Below are 18244 nucleotides of genomic sequence, written 5' to 3'. Positions count from 1 at the left end.
AAGGATTTTATTGCAGGTTGACTGTCTGAGTATATATTAATGCCCACAGTTTGTGGAACAATACTTCTCAGCCAATGCGCCACCTCTCTTATTGCTAATATTTCAGCCTGAAAAACACTACAGTGATTATGTAATCTATAGATTCTTTATTCCCCGGGGTCTGTGTGCACCACGCCTCACTGTTGGGGATTAGAGTCTCAAACTTTTTGTCGAAAAGTGGACTCGCCAAAGTGTAACCCACTACGTTAGGCACATCTGGCCTAAAGCTACCGCAAATAAGTGTGTCTATCGGTTCATGTTTTGGTTAAGCACCCATATAGACCGATCTCTTGATTTTACTTCTTGGACTTCTAGAAACCGTATTTTCAATCGGATTTTCCTAGATTAGAAATCTAAAGGTATGTTAGGACCACAAACAGGAGTGCCGAATATGGTGTGTATCGGTCTGTGGTTTGCTATAGCCCCCATATAGACCTATCTCCCGATTTTACTTCTTGAGCTTCTAGAAACCGTAGTTTTTATTCAATTTGCTTAAAATTTGAAATCTAGAGGTTTTTGGGGGCCATAAATAGGTGTTCCGAATAAATTGTGTATCGATATTGATTTTGATATATCCCCTTATAAACCGCCCTCCGATTTGCGGTCTAAATTCTGTAGGTTTTTAAGAACCACAACTAGTTGTGCTGAATTTTGTTTATCGGTGCATTTTTTTGGCATAGACGGATTTCCTGGTTTAATTCCTTGGGCTTATATAAACCGTAGTTTTTATGCGATTGGCCTGAAATTGTAACGGATTTAGTTTTTATCACTCCATTTGGTAAGGCCTCCATATAGACCGATTTCACTTCTTGAGGGTATAGAAGGCGCACTGATCATGAAAGTTGCTTGAAACTGAAAGTAAAATGTCCAAATCTATAGATTTTAGATTATAAATCAGGGCATTATTTAATCATTCCTATATATTATCATTCTATACCCGCTATATATTATAAAGAAACACGCTACGACGAAGAGTTTTCAAAGGTAACTGTTATAGTTGATTCATGGTGGTGGGTATTTAAGATTCGGCCTGGCCGAACTTACTGCTGTATATACTTATTTTTAATTTCCTTTGTATGAATATTTTGACTTGTTCGTCGTACGTTCCGATTTCCTTTGACGAACCAAGAAACCAAATTGTGCCCATAATACCAAAATGACAAACAAAACACATGTCTACACATAAATAAAATGCTAATCTCAACCCTCGCGGTTTCCATTTCTATAATCTCTCTCCGCCACTCTTTAAAAAACTATCACAACATATATATGTTTACTCGAAATTTGTAAATGTATATATGTTTACATTCAAACATATTATTTTTATGAAACATTTATGTCCCAAACATAATATATTCTAACATATGTGTCTCAAACATTTAATGCTAGTTTAAAAAATTCTGCCCGAAACACATTTTTTTATATCGGAACATATGAAAAACATATTTTTCTCACAGTGTATAGTCAACTGATTCGACTTAATATTGGGTTTCCTAACATGAAAGAAAGTTTTGTTTTACTAAGGTCAACATGGCTTTATAATTTGTGATTTCAAAATTAATGAAATCGTGTTCAAATTTCAAAATTAATGAAATCGTGTTCAAATTTGTTTTTGTAACTTGGCTTCGAAGCAAAAACGCGTTCAAAATTAGAACATATTTTTTAACACTTTATTTTAAAGACATTTTTTACTTGAAACATAGCATAATTTGTAGTCGAGTCAAAATTTGGAAATTTAATTTGTCGTAAGCACGTTTTTAATGGACTTTGATAACACACGAAGAAAAAAACTAAAAAACGAATAAATTAAAATTTGTTTCATCTAATCAAGTACGCAAAACTCAAATTGTAAAAAAATGTTGTCTTCAATTCTCCACCTACATTCATTCTATCGTAACATGTTTATTCTAGACTTCTTCCAATTTTTTTGCCTCTTTCTTATAGGACAACATATAAAGATACATTTTAAGCTTTTAGCGGCCATTTTGGTAGTAGTATATGAGTTATTCTCAACCCAAAAAATTTTTGAAAAAGAAAAAAAATTGTTTTTAAAAATTCTCATTTGGCAAAGTACCGATTGCTAAGCCGATCTCTATTCCAAAAAGCCAAATATGTACATTAACTAACTGTAACATCATACCGATAAATAGCAGAGAAATATGCAAATTAAAAAAATAACGTTTTTTAACATATGTATGTCTTTTGGGGAGATTGGAGATTTTTGATATGAATTTTGGGAATAGTATATTCAGCAATATATCTTAAAAAAATTTTCCCTGCAAAACTCAATAAAAATGATAATGATATCGTAATTAGTTCAAAAGTTATAAATGTTTCAAATCAAAATTTTAATTCTCAAACAAATTGAATTAAAAAAAAAAGATTGTTACTTGCACCAAAAATTTAAACTTTCGTAATTTAAAATTTTATTGATTACATAAAAAGAAAGTTTCAAGTACCTTTCCAACGATATGTTATACATGGCCTTTGCTTAGTATAATGTGCCAAAATTTTGCATTAAACCTCACTAACTCTGGAAAAATATTCCAATTCTTTAAATGTACGTTTATATGGGGGCTATATCTAAATCTGAACCAATTTAAATCAAACTTTGCACACTAGTCAATACTGTCAAATATACTCCTTGTGCAAAATTTGAAGCAAACCAGAGAAAAATCATGGCTTCTGAGCCATATAAGTGCATGTCGTACGTAAGATATATACTGGGGCTATATCTAAGCCTGAACCGATTTCAACCAAACTCGGCATGCGTAGCTAGAAAGTTAATTTCAAGTCAATCTGTGTGAAAAGAGGAAACTAAAAAAGAGAAAAACTAAAAAAGAGAAAACTAAAACCTTGGCAGAAAGTGGCAGGGCACTTTCTTTTAACAAAATAAAAGAGAGAAGTCATAGCTAATGACTTCTTAGGCGCGTAGATTTCAGAGAGTAGAAATCTACTACAAATCCTATCGAGCAATGTAGGAAATGATTACCTATAGCGGGGAGAAAAATAAAGCGAGACCAAGTTCAGTTTTATAAGTACAATTTATTTTACCATCCTTTAAGCGATGTTGATACTTCGGCTGACGTTGACAAAAGAGAAAGTTACATTTTGTATTTTAATTAAGAAACTTCGCATTGATCGAAAGACAGATAAAAATACTACCAAATTTATGTTATACTTTTAGTATATAAGAGTTTAAACTAAATGCAGCGTATCATATATATTATTGTTAAACAAGGTTTAACATACTCCCCTCTTGGCCTGAAAAGGCCAATGAAGAGAGAAGATGATGATGAATGTGATTGTAGTAATTTGGTTGATCGAATCGGTCAGTGCGGGGCTCGGGCTGTTCATTTCTTCGGTGTTAATGTCCTTCAAAGAGAAAGAGTTGATGTGGAGGATGATATGACCAACTGAAAAAAACTTCTTCGACCGGAGTGGGAGTTGAACCTATGTCTCTTCGTTTATGGGTTGGAGATGCATCATCTGGGCTACTGAACTGTGTGTGTAGATGGACTTCTAAAAGAAAGAAACAATTAGTTCGTTAACTCCATTCGTCACATTGAAGTCATAGCGAGTAACAACTTCCTTGAAAGGTGCGTAGCTTCCCAGAGTGTAGAAAAGCCACCTACAAAGGCTTGCGAGTCATTCGGATCCGATGATTACCTTTTCCCGTGTGATTATGGAGAAATATTATTTATTAAGGGGTTATTTATAGCTTACGACAACAACAGATCCAGGTAATGTCCATATAACAAAGAGCGTCAAATATATGCCATTTGCTTTATGCAAAGGCTTCCCCGGGGCGAAGAAAAGTTATACTATATTTATAATTTCATGTATTTGAGTCAATGTATTCTTATCCTTCTGTAAGAATAGATATAAAAATTTTGTGTAATTTATTGGGTTAAAGTAGGAGTTGAACCCGGGACGTATGTCATGGGAGTTGAACGTTCATACGCCGAGCCACTGCCGTTCATCGATTAACGTTGGTTTATGGTGTTTTATTTATAGCGTTGTAATTGTATTATAAATAATAAACATTATTGATATTTGATGTGATGGATGTAAATTACAAGCCGATGATCAACAAATAAGTCAATAAAATTACTCCTTAAATTTTTTGAGTGAAGAAAAAACTTCTTCCGTGGTAGGGATAGAACCACTTACCTTCTGAACGAGAGTTCGAGGTGAATCGTTCGAGCTATCAACATCATTATACACCTGTAGCCAATACAAGTTTATTAGTTCGTTAGCCGCAAGTGGGTTTATGTATACGCATTTTGAGATGGGATATGACAATTTTAAGTTAAATTGAATGAAATAGTGAATAAAATAAAATAAAATAAAAAAAAATTAGTTGAAAAAAAAAATTGTTGACGATCAGCGGAGTTGAACCCGGGTCATCAGAGTTGTGAGTCAAATGCGTACGCTCTAGGATACAGAGGAATATTGTACCCAGTTAGCTAAATAGGAAGTGGGTTCGATTAGTCATTGCATGGCGTATCATTGACCGTTGGAATATATTTTACCAATATATGCTAACACTGAGATGGGTTATTTTAATTGCAACAGTGAAATTAAATAAAATGTTCGAAATAAAAATGTATACTTTTAATGGAGCCGGGATTGAACTTGGGTTCCCTGTATTGTGAGCCACGGTTGCTTGCTGTACACCACAAGCACATAGTTTCATCTTCTAGCTTCACTAGAAGTGGGTTCGATAGAAGAAGGTTATTATGTTTTACATGCAATATCATGTATTCACAAATACCAATATTTGTTCGGCTGGAAATGAGTGAAAGAGTGATCACAAAATCAATTATTTTAAAATAATACTTAAATTGTTTTTTTGTTTTCATGGGAAGGGCAAAATTTTAATTTGAAATATATAAGTGAATTTTGGAATGGCAACAAAAATTGATTTGGGAATTACTGGAATTGAACATGAGCATAAAAATTCATGAATACAATGTTTAACCACTTAGCTAATACTGGAACGTATCCATTCATGGCTATTAAGGAGGATTAATTAGGGGGAACTTTGTTTAATACGAGGATCTGTTTCATACATATATTCTTGAAATTAAGAAAGAGTGGAAGAAGATTTTGATTTAGTAATCACATAGCCACATTTGACACATTATTTTCCACGACAATTTTTGTAGCATTAGCGAATCATCCAGCATTTTTTTTTTTTTTTTTTTGGTTTTTGTAAATCACAGGAATATATGTTGGAATTGTGTTGGAAACATTATATACAATTTATAAAAGGAACTTTTCACATTCACTTTTATTTATCATACATGCACTTTTTCACAATTTTGTGTAGATGTTACAACATAAATGAGATGGGAACATATGCGAAAACCGAATGGTATTGCGCCCATATGTTTGTGACAGCACATAGTGTTCTGAGAGAGAACCAAATTTTGCTGTTTGATGTTGAAGATGTGTTATGCGCTTTACAGACTATCAGTTATTCCGGACGACAGTGCTCGTGTCGAACATATCCCATATATTGTGCACATTATAAGTTAAGTCCGAAGGCATAATCGATACTGCTGCTTGTTTATGGGATCGATAACACATTTGCCGATTATTTAGTCATCGCCGACAAGTCGTATCGATCCGACACACTGTAAGATTCTTACAAACACCGACATTCCGTCCGGAATAACTGATAGTCTGTAAAGCGCATTAAGTTTGCACAATTAAATTGAACGATTAATTTAAGGAGTGTGATTAAATTATTTGAGAGATAATTTAATACTTGCGTTTATGATTTGAGAGCGTAAATATGAGCGTATTGAGAGTAGAGTGGACTGTATAATTTTTAGCGGTGAAAACAAAATACCAACTTGGATATTTTGTGCTCTTTGAAAAAAGAGAAAACTAAAACCTTGGCAGAAAGTGGCAGGGCACTTTCTTTTAACAAAATAAAAGAGAGAAGTCATAGCTAATGACTTCTAAGGCGCGTAGATTTCAGAGAGTAGAAATCTACTACAAATCCTATCGAGCAATGTAGGAAATGATTACCTATAGCGGGGAGAAAAATAAAGCGAGACCAAGTTCAGTTTTATAAGTACAATTTATTTTACCGTCCTTTGAGCGATGTTGATACTTCGGCTGACGTTGACAAAAGAGAAAGTTACATTTTGTATTTTAATTAAGAAACTTCGCATTGATCGAAAGATTGACAGATAAAAATACTACCAAATTTATGTTATACTTTTAGTCTATAAGAGTTTAAACTAAATGCAGTGTATCATATATATTATTGTTAAACAAGGTTTAACACTGAGTGAAAATTTGTTCTCTGGCGGCCATGTAAGTGTTAAACGGACAATAGATATATATGGGGGCTATATCTAACTCTGAGCCGATTTCCACCAAATTTTATACACTTGACCATAGGTTTCAAGCAAATTTAAGTAAAACTCTGTCAAACTTGTAAACTTAGAGGAAAGCACCTGATCTTTCGCACAAATAAAAAATTATGTTGATAAATTTATCCGTTCAAAAGTTGCAGAATTATTTCCAAAAAAGCGATTTTGAACCACTGTGGGTCGGTGCAATGTGCTAAGGCGACTGTTATGCGTATGGTAGCGATTTTTTTATAAATTCATAACCATTACGTTTTCAGATTGTAATGCTTTTTTTTTTTAATTTGGTTGAGCTTTCGATAAAATATACAAGTATAGTAGGGATATGGATCCAAACTATGTAATGTACTTGGGTGTGCAAAGTTCCTAAGAACAAAAATAATAAAATAATAAAGCATCAACTTGGTTTGAGTTTAGAACGTACGCACGTGCTTGTTAAGCTAGTCAGTTCGGGAGATGTGGGCGGGGGTCTTGTTCCAACTGCAAACCTAAACCATTACAAAAAAAAAAATTCACGTGCGCAATAATTGCCCAAAAAAAATCATGATTCCTATGGCTTATTTCGGAACATAGATGTTAAGCTCCGGGCCTCTTTACCCACCCATCCTAAATGGTTTTTTTTTTTCAGACGGCCAACATATTCATAAAAAAAACCCCAACAACAACCCTTTACCTAAAACGCCTTCCGATTCACATCAACAAAGAATTATTCCATTTTAAAATATTTATTACAAAAAAACAAAAAAACAATTCAAGTAGCTAGGTCGCCATTATAATTCTAGGATCTCAATAACCAAATTCAATATATAAATACACATATAGATATTGAGTGGGCGGGGCAATATTCAAAAAAGTATGGGGACATAACTCTTTTTGTATTTAATTTATTAGTGGGTTAAAGAGACTTAAAAGTGCTTATAGAATACTAAAATTCTCTTAAATCTCTTTGTACTGAAAAAAAATATATAGTATTTTTTTTTTTTTTTTTTTTTTAAATTATTTTTTTTTTCAACTTTAAATCACTAAATAACTTTTCAACATGTATCAAAAAAAAAATTTATAAAAGTCAACTTACGGTTTACATCAGCAGTACAGCATCCAACGTTGCAAGAAGGCCCCCGTGCGATGTTTGATGTTTGCTGGATCGAAATAACTATATTTGGTATTTATATGAAATAACTGTGATACATGTTAAGGAGTTAAAGTGGTTGCAAATAAGAACTAGCAAAATTAATAGTAATTGAAATTGTTTAGGATAGAATTATAAGAATAAATTGAAATGTTAGGAAAAAAATTGGGTTTTTATCGAAGAAACAACGAAAACTGAAGGTGTTGGAGGGTTTAAGAAAATTTACGGTGTTGGTTTAGAATAAAATCACTAATAGAGCCGATAATTTTGTACTTAATTAATAAGGACGAAAATTATTGATATGTCAAATTCATGGTGCAGGGATTCTCTTTCCCAGTTTAAGATTGAACTTTTTTGAAAATTCTGTCTTCGCCGGGTAGCAATTAAAAATCCATTTAGATCTGCGACAAGAAACGTTGTATTTTAAAAACTCCTTCGTAAAAACTTCTCCAGTCTCTCGAAAACCCGAGGTCACCTTTTTCCCCACGTGGTCCGGTTTCCACGTTCACGTATTCTAGCGTGGTGAGGTTTTGCGATGGACACGTTTCAAGGGCACTTCGTCGAGAGACTGCCCTTTTGTATAAATTGTATATTGGCACGGACGAAAGCCTTTTAAAAAAAATGGAAATTTTTCCAATTAAATCATATGTCATATCACTAGGACGAAGTTTAAATTACCTTTCGTACAAGGCCAAAACTTGTGTGGGTTCGTTTTCACGTTAGTGAACAAATTACAGTTTTTCTTGTCTTCTAATTCTAAAGGAAAATCGAAAAAAAACCGTGGGAGTCACTTAAAACTATTCTTTCCGCAGAAAAAACACAGTGTAACTACCTTTAAATCTTTTCAGAATAAAATTAAAAAGAATAGTGTATAAAGAATACCGTTTTTATTTAATACAACGCAATTACAATTCTGACACTTTTCGTTTTATGATCGAATGATCTTGCCGTTGTCTTACTCGTTAGAATTCTTAACTGAAAAGAATCAGTTATGTTGAAGCAAATAATCACACAGCCCCCCCGATTAAAGGCGTTTCAAAAAAATAGGAAAAAAAATGGAAGAAGAATAAAATTGAAATTTCTTGTCTTCTGTCCCTCAATCTGCCTAGCCTATTCACACACTATGAAATTAGCGGAACAGAAGAGAGTAGCCGTATGTCTCTCAGTGTCTCTTGTGTCAGTGATGGAAATTTGAATCATTGTACTATTCACTATGATGTAAAGAGTGTAATAGAAAATACTCTCTTGAGTAAGAAATTCAATACCAATGATCAAAGCAAAATAAATAACTGCATAGATTTAACTACAGCCTATGGTATGGTGTATTACAACACAGGTATTGGGTTATTGCTTGGAGCAAGAAGACAATAGCTGAAGTCACTCCTTGATATCTTTGGCATGGAATTTCCCAATATATTTTCCTGACATGTCCTCAAGATCATAATAACACGTCCCATGCTTTGCTATTACGCGGGCCTTTTCGAACTGGTTCGCAAGTTTACTATTGAAATGCTCAACTGCCTTTGATTGTGCAAAATTTCTGCGAAATACGATTTGTCCTACCTTGAAATCAACAGGCCGAGATCTTAAATTATATGTCGCAACATTTCTATCATATGCCTTCCTAATGTTTGCCTGTGCTTTCTGACGAATCAATTCCAATTTCTCGTCTTGCCTCACATCTATAGAACTGTCATCCAAAAGTTGTAATTTCCGTAGCAGAGCATACGATTGTCCATTAGTCATCATATTCTGTCCGAAGACTGTAAAATATGGAGAGAAGCCTGTGCTGGTATGTCTGGAGTTTCTCAATGCACAGCTTATGGAAGAGAGTTTAGCATCCCAATCTTTCTGATGAGGTTTCACATAGGCCCGTATCGCCGCAAGCACTGACCGATTTACTCTCTCACTAGCATTTGCTTGTGGAGAGTAAATGGCTGTGAGGTTATGGGATACTCCATAAGAATCCAGAAATGACTTAAATATGTGCGACTTAAATTGAACACCATTGTCCGTAGATATTATCTCGGGTACACCGAAAATGTGAAATATGCGCTTTTCTAAATATTCCACAATAACGTTGGCTGTAAATTTTCTTATGGGTTCCAAAAAATGATATTTCGACAAATGGTCCAATACAATGATGATACCGATATTACCGAAGGACGATCTCGGATATGGACCCAATAAATCCAAATACAATTTTTGGAAAACTCGTGTAGAGACATTTTGTTGTCCCATAGGCGGTCTTGATATTTTATTGGTGGCTTTGGTTTGTTTGCACACATCACATGACAATATATACTCAGAAACCTGCTTTGCCATTTTAGGCCAAAAGAAGAAACTTTTCAAACGTCGCAAGGTTTTTCCGACGCCTCCATGAGCAGATAGTGGATGGTCGTGAGCTCGCTTTATGAGATCAGAAGTCATAGCGCGGGGAACCCAAAGTTTCCATGACATTTGTTCCTGGATTGGGTCTCCGGTAGCATGTTCGACACGTTTGTAAATGAAACCGTCTCGAATTTCAATATCTGGCAATTGCCCAATGTTGGAGTGAAATTTCTCAATAAGGGCCAAATACTCAGTCGATTTAAACTCTTCTGATTCTAAATTTATTTCGATTGAGTTATCAATCTCACTACAAATAATGTTATCAATATTGACAGAACAAATTTCATCCATATTTTCCGAGAACATTCGTGATAATGAGTCAGGCACAACGTTTTGACTGCCCTTGCGATGCCTAATTGTGAAGTTGAAACCTTGAAGCTTCAAGGCCCAACGGGCAAGTCGACCATGTAAATCGGTTTGACCCATTAGCCACTTTAGGGATGCGTGGTCAGTTATGACCTCAAATTCGTGGCCTTCCACATATGCACGGAATTTTTTGATGGCCATAACTGCCGCCAAACATTCCTGCTCTGACACCGAATAATTTCTCTGTGGTGTTGTTAGCTTATGACTCATATAAGCAATGGGGACTTCGTCTCCCTCATCATCTCTTTGAGCAAGTACAGCCCCAATTCCATATTGACTTGCGTCACATTGAATTGAGAACGGTCGAGAAAAGTCTGGATTGTGCAATACAGAGGCGGAGCAAAGAATATTCTTTAAGTCCTCAAAAGCCTCTTTTGATTGTTCAGACCATATAAATTTCCTGCCCTTCTGAAGCATATCTGTGATTGGTGAAGTTATCGTGGCAAAATTTCGCACAAATCGCCTATACCAACCACAGATACCTAGAAATCTTCTTAGCTGACGAACGGATGTTGGCAAAGGGAAATCACGAATCGCCTGAACTTTTTCAGGATCCGTTTGTATGGTACCATACCCAATTATATGTCCTAAATACTTCACGTGTTTAAGCATAAAACGACTTTTCTCAACGTTAATTGTCAAATTCGCCTTTCTCATATGGAGTGCAATTTCATGAAGTAACAAAATATGTTCGTCAAAAGTCTCTGTGATTAGGAGTAAGTCATCCAAGTAAATGAAAACTTTTGTACGCAATTGAGCCGGTATGACTTTATCCATGAGTCTGGACATCGTCTGTGGCGCGTTACACAAGCCAAACGGCATGGTAACGAACTGGTATAGGGGTCGTCCAGGTACAGTGAAAGCCGTCTTCTCCTTTGACTTTTCATCTAATGGAATTTGCCAGAAGGCGTCCTTAAGGTCAAGACTCGTAATGAATCTTGCCTTAGGCAGCCTACTGAGAATTCCATCGATTAAAGGCAAAGGATAAGCGTCTTTCACTGTAACACTGTTCAACTTCCTTGCGTCGAGACACAGTCGTACCTTCCCAGGCTTGTGCACCAAGGCCACAGGCGATGACCATGGACTCTGAGACTCCTCAATCACGCCTAGTCGAAGCATACGATCTATTTCAGCAAAAAGCAACTGCTCAACAGCAGGAGAAACCGCAAAATGCCTTTGCTTAATTGGTTTATGATCCCCGGTATCTATGCTATGAGTAACTAATGAAGTTCTACCCAAACCCTCCTTGCTGTAAGACGGAAATGCATTAATCGCAGAATTAAGGACTTTCTGTTGCTCACTAGTTAGATCGTGCATATCATCATTCGAACTAATCTCGTCTAAGATAATTTTAGAAGACATTGATATGTCATCAGAAAACAAATCCTTGGCTAAACCGAAAGTCTTAACAAAATCTACACCTAAGTATAAGTTTTGTGTCAAATTGGGTATAATCAAAAATTTCATACTTTTAGTTTCCCCTCGAAATTTCACTAAAGTATTTACACTGCCTATAGCGGAGTGTGGATTTCCATCGGCCGTCTGTAATATAATATTGAATTTCTTCCAAGGGTGTTTATTTTGTTCAATAAATCTTTTCGCATAATCCGAAGCGAAGCAAGATACTGTCGCACCTGTGTCAATTAATCCTATAACATCCTCGTCAAAAATATTCACGGTTGCAAATGGTCGTAAATCGAAATTATTTACGCTCGAAATGATGGCTGAGCAAAATTCTTTGCGACCGTTCAAAACTTTCCGCCAAAAGGCCCTCAATCTCCGCGTGGATCGTTTCGTTTTCCCCACTGGGCTGTGTACAACTTCGTCATTAAAAATTCTAAATCTCGCATTGTTGTATTCTCTCAGTCTAATATGGTATGGTTTTAAATGTCGTGGACAGTTATTGTATTTCTCAAAATTTGTTGTTGTAATTGCAATGGATTGTGTGTCTGTTTGACACTCAATTGACTTTAAAATTGTGTCGCTTTGGACTGAACTTGTTTGTTCGTCCGATTTCCCTGATAGTTTTTTGGAAATTTATTACATTTTGTACAATGGGGTTTGTAAATATTTGGAGTGCCACAACCGTAGCAAAATAACCTCCTTTCTCCTAAACAGTCCTCAAACTTGTGACCCGGTTCTAAGCAGTTCCAACATACTATAGGAGATACCTCGTCAACCTCACTTATTTCTACTTCGTCACCATCCTCATCTCGTATTTCCGAAACCAGTCTTCGTGGCATAAATGTCCTATTACCCCGAGTTCGGGTTAATTCTTCCTCTAAAATTTCGTGTTTCCGGACATACTCTCGTAAATCAGAAATCGAATGCATTGGAAAGTGTAAAAGTTCTTTTCGAACCTCGGGTCGAAGATTACGTTTCAAAATCTCTATTAATTCGTGCTCATCAAGTGGATATTGTAATCTATCCGAAATTTGTAAGACAGCGTCGTAAAATGTATCGAAACGTTCGCCTACTTTCTGTTTCCTGCATCTAATCTGTTCTCTGAGATCAAAATCAGTGCGTCGATCCCGAAATTGATTTCTTAACTCGCGACATAAAGTGTCCCAATCAAATCGTAACGTACTTCTATGAAACCGCCAAAACCAATCTGTGGCTTTGCCAGAAAAAAGTAAATCAATATGACGACAAAGAATTTCAAAATCACCACGAAGGTGTTGAACTGTAAGTGCGTGGACCCTGTAAATGAAATTGTCCACGGATAGTCCATTCTCTTCTTCGCCAGTAAATTTCAATCGCCAACTCGAAATAATATTCGAAACTTTATCAGCGGTTAAATCAAAATTCGGATTTTGTCTAATATTTCGCACATTATTTCGATTAGCAAAATTCGAATTCCGATTATCAAAGGGGTTTTCAATGCTAATTCTAGGGTTACCACCTCTATTCAAATTTATAGCAGCTAATTGGTCTCTAATAGCGTCGTTAATTAGATTTTGTAAATAGCTATCACTTATATTGCGATGTTCAGATAATCTAGGCTGTATACTTGAATTTAAATTTGCTTGAAAATTGGGTAAAAATTGATTGGATAATCTGGAATTTGCAACATCCATATTTGGATTAAATCCAGAAGTTTGATTAGGATTCCTATTTAATAAGTTTCTTCTAATAGGTCTCCGTTTAGATCTAGGTATAGTCGAAGCATTGCCTCCAGTATGTCTTGGACCTGCATTGCTATCTCTACCTTCATCGGCAGGTGGAAAATCAAAATTTGTTGGTTGAGACATATTTAATAATTGATCTAATGATTGAGCTCCTCCCTCGTTTACAAGCTGATCTGCGTTAGAATTTACCACATCTACTGTAGCTGGTTTTTGGTTTTGATTATTCGTTTTGGGCTTCGCCCCACTCTTGTTACTACCCGAAGCTTGGGCACTAGACACTTGGTTAGATTTTTGTGACATAATGTCATATGGTACCAGTCTATTTTGCCTACATAATTTCGCGCAAACTGGGCATACCTGCGTTTCATTCAAAATACGGACAATACATTCTTTATGAAAGATGTGTTTACACGGAGTACTAACAATCACCTCATCTAATTCGAAATCTTTGTTACAAATAATACACTGTTTAGGATTATAACTTGCTCCCAGATTGGTTAAATTTTCGTTGCTGTGAACGAGTGACATTGGGTTCTATTAGAGAAAAAAAAAATATATACATATATGTTGTGAATCTTGGCTGTGTTCAGTAAAGGTTTGCTTTTAAATAATTCAAATTGAAAGTCATCTCTATATTCAGTGTTGGAAAAAATTGGAAGACGTAGTCCCCTAATTTCTGTAATATATTTCACTCTCATGAGAAAAAAAAGAATGATATAAAAAAATATTTTTGTTAATTTCCTTCACTAACACTAAACGGGATGTCTATGCCATAGTATCATGTTGTTGCTGCACTTAACGCACCTTAAAATCTCGCAGCCCTAAGAAATCAGAAGGTGGACAATACTAGCTAGAATCCTACTGCTAAGTAATTGTAATTCCTATGCAATCTTATTCTTAGTTTCTCGAAATCGTAAGGGACACAAATACAACTTAGGAATCGAATTCGGTAAGGTAACTTTTGGACAAAAAGGAATGAAAAGCCAGAAAAATCAAAATGGATTCTATACGACAAAGTATCTGTAAAGAATGATTCCGATAAAGGTTTTCTGTTATTACATTCTTGATCATATGATCAAATTTAATAAACAAACACATCGACCTATACCTCATTTGAAACCTAAAATAATATGATGTTAAATATGAGGTACCCAAAAACTTGAGGAATTGCTATTTGGTGGAGTTATACGAACTAAGTGTTAAGGTCAAAATTCATTAACATGAGGTTCCTAAGTTTTCGGGCCCCACGTTGGGCGCCATCTTTGTAATGCTTTTTTTTTTTAATTTGGTTGAGCTTTCGATAAAATATACAAGTATAGTAGGGATATGGATCCAAACTATGTAATGTACTTGGGTGTGCAAAGTTCCTAAGAACAAAAATAATAAAATAATAAAGCATCAACTTGGTTTGAGTTTAGAACGTACGCACTTGCTTGTTAAGCTAGTCAGTTCGGGAGATGTGGGCGGGGGTCTTGTTCCAACTGCAAACCTAAACCATTACAAAAAAAAAAATTCACGTGCGCAATAATTGCCCAAAAAAAATCATGATTCCTATGGCTTATTTCGGAACATAGATGTTAAGCTCCGGGCATCTTTACCCACCCATCCTAAATGGTTTTTTTTTTTCAGACGGCCAACATATTCATAAAAAAAACCCCAACAACAACCCTTTACCTAAAACGCCTTCCGATTCACATCAACAAAGAATTATTCCATTTTAAAATATTTATTACAAAAAAACAAAAAAACAATTCAAGTAGCTAGGTCGCCATTATAATTCTAGGATCTCAATAACCAAATTCAATATATAAATACACATATAGATATTGAGTGGGCGGGGCAATATTCAAAAAAGTATGGGGACATAACTCTTTTTGTATTTAATTTATTAGTGGGTTAAAGAGACTTAAAAGTGCTTATAGAATACTAAAATTCTCTTAAATCTCTTTGTACTGAAAAAAATATATAGTATTTTTTTTTTTTTTTTTTTTTTAAATTATTTTTTTTTTCAACTTTAAATCACTAAATAACTTTTCAACATGTATCAAAAAAAAAATTTATAAAAGTCAACTTACGGTTTACATCAGCAGTACAGCATCCAACGTTGCAAGAAGGCCCCCGTGCGATGTTTGATGTTTGCTGGATCGAAATAACTATATTTGGTATTTATATGAAATAACTGTGATACATGTTAAGGAGTTAAAGTGGTTGCAAATAAGAACTAGCAAAATTAATAGTAATTGAAATTGTTTAGGATAGAATTATAAGAATAAATTGAAATGTTAGGAAAAAAATTGGGTTTTTATCGAAGAAACAACGAAAACTGAAGGTGTTGGAGGGTTTAAGAAAATTTACGGTGTTGGTTTAGAATAAAATCACTAATAGAGCCGATAATTTTGTACTTAATTAATAAGGACGAAAATTATTGATATGTCAAATTCATGGTGCAGGGATTCTCTTTCCCAGTTTAAGATTGAACTTTTTTGAAAATTCTGTCTTCGCCGGGTAGCAATTAAAAATCCATTTAGATCTGCGACAAGAAACGTTGTATTTTAAAAACTCCTTCGTAAAAACTTCTCCAGTCTCTCGAAAACCCGAGGTCACCTTTTTCCCCACGTGGTCCGGTTTCCACGTTCACGTATTCTAGCGTGGTGAGGTTTTGCGATGGACACGTTTCAAGGGCACTTCGTCGAGAGACTGCCCTTTTGTATAAATTGTATATTGGCACGGACGAAAGCCTTTTAAAAAAAATGGAAATTTTTCCAATTAAATCATATGTCATATCACTAGGACGAAGTTTAAATTACCTTTCGTACAAGGCCAAAACTTGTGTGGGTTCGTTTTCACGTTAGTGAACAAATTACAGTTTTTCTTGTCTTCTAATTCTAAAGGAAAATCGAAAAAAAAACCGTGGGAGTCACTTAAAACTATTCTTTCCGCAGAAAAAACACAGTGTAACTACCTTTAAATCTTTTCAGAATAAAATTAAAAAGAATAGTGTATAAAGAATACCGTTTTTATTTAATACAACGCAATTACAATTCTGACACTTTTCGTTTTATGATCGAATGATCTTGCCGTTGTCTTACTCGTTAGAATTTTTAACTGAAAAGAATCAGTTATGTTGAAGCAAATAATCACACAGCCCCCCCGATTAAAGGCGTTTCAAAAAAATAGGAAAAAAAATGGAAGAAGAATAAAATTGAAATTTCTTGTCTTCTGTCCCTCAATCTGCCTAGCCTATTCACACACTATGAAATTAGCGGAACAGAAGAGAGTAGCCGTATGTCTCTCAGTGTCTCTTGTGTCAGTGATGGAAATTTGAATCATTGTACTATTCACTATGATGTAAAGAGTGTAATAGAAAATACTCTCTTGAGTAAGAAATTCAATACCAATGATCAAAGCAAAATAAATAACTGCATAGATTTAACTACAGCCTATGGTATGGTGTATTACAAGATTTCATGAACGCTGATTGTTGTTTTGATAACGCATGGTGTCATTTTATCGTTGTCAGATTGACACCGTCTGTCCTCCGTTTGACACCACATGTGTCTTGATTCACTTTCATGATAGGTTTGTCTTGAAACGTGCACACCGTTCATGATTTTTTTCTATGAGTGTAAGGAATTTGATATACATTTACGACGTATTTTACTATACGCCAAAAACATCGTAAACCTTCTTAAAACACTTAGTTCTTGACAACATTTTTTTTATTTTTATATTTTTGTTAAATTTTTTTTTCTTACAGAAAAAAGAGTCGAGTATACACACTCAAAAAAAAATCGCTTCTTTAACATATGTTCCAAACATATTTTGCAGGAAGCACATATATTATTGGATACTGCCGAAACATTAATATGTTTGTTTTATGTGAACATATTATATGTTTGGAAGCATTTTGAGCCCAAAAATATTATATACTTGGAAGAATTTTTCCCAAAGACGGTAGTGCTCATTCCCTACCATACTCGTAATTTCCACGAAATATTTTAGTTCTTGGCACCTTTTTCTGTAATACAAATAATGTTGAAGAAATTATTCACTTTTAAAATTTTTTTAAATTTTACCTTTCGCCTTCACGAAGAATCGAACTGAGAACCATACAGTTTGTAAGCCAACACACTATCCACTGGGCTACGTAGCTTTTATAGTCAACAGCAGATAATTATCTTTATAAGTTACATTTATATAGCATAGTTTGCAGCGCCCACGAGCCCATGCAACCATAACATTATTTAACAGAAACATACATTTGTTTGCCACGTGGAGCAGTGGTTAGCATGTCTGCCTTGCATGCAAAGGGTCGTGGGTTCAATCCCTGCTCCGACCGAACACTTTTTTTTTTTTTAATTTACACATTTATATTTATATTATATTAAATTTTTATAATGAAACTTTGAAATGTGGGTTTTTAAAGATTTATAGTCAGTAACAGTGACTGATTTTTGGATAAAATATTTTTTATTGCAAAAATAACAATTTTGTAACAAAAAACTGTTTTTGGTACAAAACTTTAAAATTTGGAAGGAATTTAAAAACTCTAACAAAAGAAGAACGTGGAGTCGAGTATAAACATACATAAATAATTTTATAATATAAACATACATTTATTTAGGCGTGAACAGTTTTTTACTAGCATTTAACACCATCGCTCTAAAATGCCTTTTATTTTTCTTTAATAATTCATTTTAAAGAAAATAAACTTTTTAAATTGTTTTAGCTACAAAACTCGAACTTAATGTCCGCTTTTATATTTGAAGATGTCCGTCAACTCCTTGTGGACTACTTATTAA

The 18244-nt window shown here is 34.6% G+C and overlaps 1 protein-coding gene and 1 long non-coding RNA gene across 7 annotated transcripts in view; one reads left to right on the top strand and one right to left on the bottom strand.

Annotated features, from left to right (window-relative positions):
• Positions 1–18244, top strand: part of Cad86C (Cadherin 86C) — a 411455-nt gene that overhangs the window by 171890 nt on the left and 221321 nt on the right. The window lies entirely within an intron of this gene.
• Positions 15979–16529, bottom strand: LOC142240391 (uncharacterized). The gene is made up of 3 exons (XR_012723261.1): positions 16405–16529; positions 16250–16327; positions 15979–16180 (listed from the first exon to the last, which is right to left on the bottom strand). It is a non-coding gene; the product is annotated as an uncharacterized LOC142240391 (long non-coding RNA).

This window comes from Haematobia irritans, chromosome 1 (assembly GCF_050003625.1).
Source record: "Haematobia irritans isolate KBUSLIRL chromosome 1, ASM5000362v1, whole genome shotgun sequence".
NCBI classification, from domain to species: domain Eukaryota; kingdom Metazoa; phylum Arthropoda; class Insecta; order Diptera; family Muscidae; genus Haematobia; species Haematobia irritans.
Note: the sequence above shows the minus strand (reverse complement) of the source record. Positions and strands in the feature narration are given on the sequence as shown.